General features: G+C 32.1%; 1 protein-coding gene across 1 annotated transcript in view; it reads right to left on the bottom strand.

Annotated features, from left to right (window-relative positions):
* The window catches only part of LOC117104528 (leucine-rich repeats and immunoglobulin-like domains protein 1), a 50,286-nt gene that overhangs the window by 46,397 nt on the left and 834 nt on the right, over nucleotides 1–3,055 (bottom strand). The gene's annotated exons all lie outside the window — the stretch shown is intronic.

The following is a 3,055-nucleotide window of genomic DNA, read 5'->3' as shown; positions in this document are numbered from 1 at the left end:
GAGTTTCTAATAGTGATTTATTAAGAAACCCTGACATTTTGCCCAACATTGTAATTTTAAATCCCACATTTTTAGAAATATTGTGCACATGTTGTTTCCAACTTAGAGTGTCGTCAATTATAACTCCTAGGTACCTTATGCTGGAAACTTGTTCAAGTTTTGTGTTATCAAGAACAATATTTAAGGTGTTATTAATGGTCCTAGAGTGATTATTTCTGGGAAGCATTATTTTAGTTTTATCGGTATTAATGGAAAGGTGATTATCATTATACCATTTTTTTACATTGTTCATTATATTTTGTAATAAATCATTAATTATGGTTACGTTGTTACTGGATGTGTAAACAACTACATCATCAGCAAAAATGCTACAGATACCATTTCCGATAGATTGTGAAATATCATTAATAAATAAGAGGAAAAGAATAGGTCCTAGAACACTACCCTGAGGAACACCAATGTTAATGGAATTCAATTTTGATTTGCTATTATTGCAGTATACAAATTGTTTTCTATTTTTAAGATAGCTTTTGAACCATTCAATAGCATTTGGATTTACACCATAGTTAGCAAGTTTGTATAGTAGAATTGAGTGATCAATAGTGTCAAAGCACTTAGAAATATCTAACAAACATGCTCCAATCATCTCGGAGTCATCCATGCATTCAAGCCATTTATCAACGACTCTGTGTAAACAAGTAACTGTAGAGTGATTCTTAAGAAACGCAAATTGATCAATATTGATTAAATCATAATCACTAAGATAGGAAGTCAATTGAGCTTGCACCTCTTTCTCAACAATCTTTGCAATATGACTTACAGTGGATATTGGTCTAAAGTTGCTCATACACTCTTTACTACCCTTTCCTTTATAAATTGGCGTTGTCCGCGCAATTTTCCAATCATCCGGAACACAGCCAGAAGTTAAAGAAAGGTTAAAAATGTGGCAAAGAGAAACAGAGATAAAGGGTGCCGCTAATCTAAGTAGTTTACTATCAAGGTCTAACACATCAAGATTTTTTTCAGGTAGTTGTTTTAGTCTATCAAGTATGGTATGAACATTTATATAATCAAAGGAGAAGGAATATTCACAAGGTGGATTTTTCCATTTTAGAAAAATTGTTTCCAAAGGTTTTTGACATTTTTTCGCCAATATTAGTAAAATAAAATTGAAGTCATTACACTCGATATTAGAAGAATATGTGTTTTTCGTATTTTTACCCGTTAATTTACTTAATTCATTCCACATTTTTTTTGGATTTTTACTATATCTAATATTGATAGAGTTAAAGTAATTATATTTCGCCTTTTTAATCTTGGCATTTATCAAGTTTCTAAGCCGTTTATATTCTGATTTATGTTCAGGATTATTCATAACTTTGCTTTTAATGTAATCTCTTTTATACATTAGTTTAATCAATTCAGGTGATATCCACGGGGAGTATCTATGTTTGACTCTTGTATTTCTGATGGGTGCATGTTTGTTGCAAATATTAGTGAAAGAGTCATAAAATATATCCCAAGCTCTATTTGCATCGTTTTCATTAGGAATGCTTAGTAAATTCTGAGAACAATTAATATCATGAAGAAATCTTTCTTCATCAAAGTGTTTGTAATCTCTGAAATGAATTGTCTTATGTTTAACTTGTTTTGTGTCAATTTTTAGGCAACTATAGACCAAGAAATGATCACTTACGGCAATTTTTGCAATACCACTAATATGATGCTGTTCCGGCATTGTTGTAAGAATTAAGTCAATACAACTTGAGGAGTGTGGTGTAACTCTGGTTTTATCTAAAATTAATTGTCTCATCACAAATAAATTCTCAATCATACTATAGGATTTTCTGACAGATTTTCATCAAGGACATAATCAATGTTTAAATCGCCGAGTAACACAATTTCTTTATCCTCCAGGATAACTTTCTCTAGGGTATCTACAATCGTATTTAAGTATTCGTAAAACTACTACTACTACTACTAGAGGTGAGCTTGCATCGCTCGATTACCATCTAGTATGTTAAACATCGCGATTAGTTTTGATAAAATAGAACAAAATTCATGATCACTCAAAGAAGATTGGTCTAATTACGGAAATACACAAACATTCTACTTACATTTACCTCTGGGCCTAGATTTTTAACGTTCACGTTACCGTATTGGACAACCCAAGGATAAATGTGGTGGTGAACAAATATGCATTTACTGTGTCGATGTTTAACTATAGTGTTGAAAATATGGTAGGGTACATATGTAGAGGTAAGATAAATGAAGTATGGCGATTACTTTAAAGGGCATTACTAATTACTGTACATTTCTCTTAGAATTTATATATTTGTAACATGTTGAAGATATTACTGTGGATCCAGAGTTAAGATAAGGAAGTGCAGTCGTAAGAAATTAATTTAGAAAAGTTTAAGACCGACGACGAAATAAAAGATATCACAATGTTGAAGAAGACCATATGAACTACAAGAAAATTAAATAGAAGCTTGGATAGAAGATTTATGAAGATAAACTAGGGAGTAGTAAGTAGTAGTAAAGAATTAACATCTCATTAAGACTGTTCAACTCCGGAGTCCGGAGAAAAAGCCGTAAAAAATGAGTTCAATGGTAATGATATAGGACCGTTCACATCAAATTCGTACGATTTCTAATCCAGACTCCGGATCCGGACCGATGGATCTGAGATCCATTTGTATCCTGAAATCGTACGGTTTTTTTTGTGTTTTTTTTTTCTTTTTCTTGGACCAAGCTGCAACAAGCTTGGTTGGTTCGAACCAATCGAACGCAAACGTCCAGGTTTCGGACCGGATCCGGGCTTGATGCGAACGTAGCATAAGTTAAGATATCTGTATTGTATAGACAGCAAAAGATACCGAGTTCGATTATATATATAAACATATACATATATACATACATATACACATATATATGCACATATATACTGTAAGTTAAGATATCTGTATAGTTTAGACAGCAAAAGATACCGAGTTCGATTCAAAAAGATGGTACCTATTTTTTCACACTCGCAGATTTCTATTATGAATATATA

Source organism: Anneissia japonica, unplaced genomic scaffold (genome assembly GCF_011630105.1).
Source record: "Anneissia japonica isolate Jap-2015-1 unplaced genomic scaffold, ASM1163010v1 scaffold284931_len208951_cov167, whole genome shotgun sequence".
Taxonomy (NCBI): domain Eukaryota; kingdom Metazoa; phylum Echinodermata; class Crinoidea; order Comatulida; family Comatulidae; genus Anneissia; species Anneissia japonica.
Note: the sequence above shows the minus strand (reverse complement) of the source record. Positions and strands in the feature narration are given on the sequence as shown.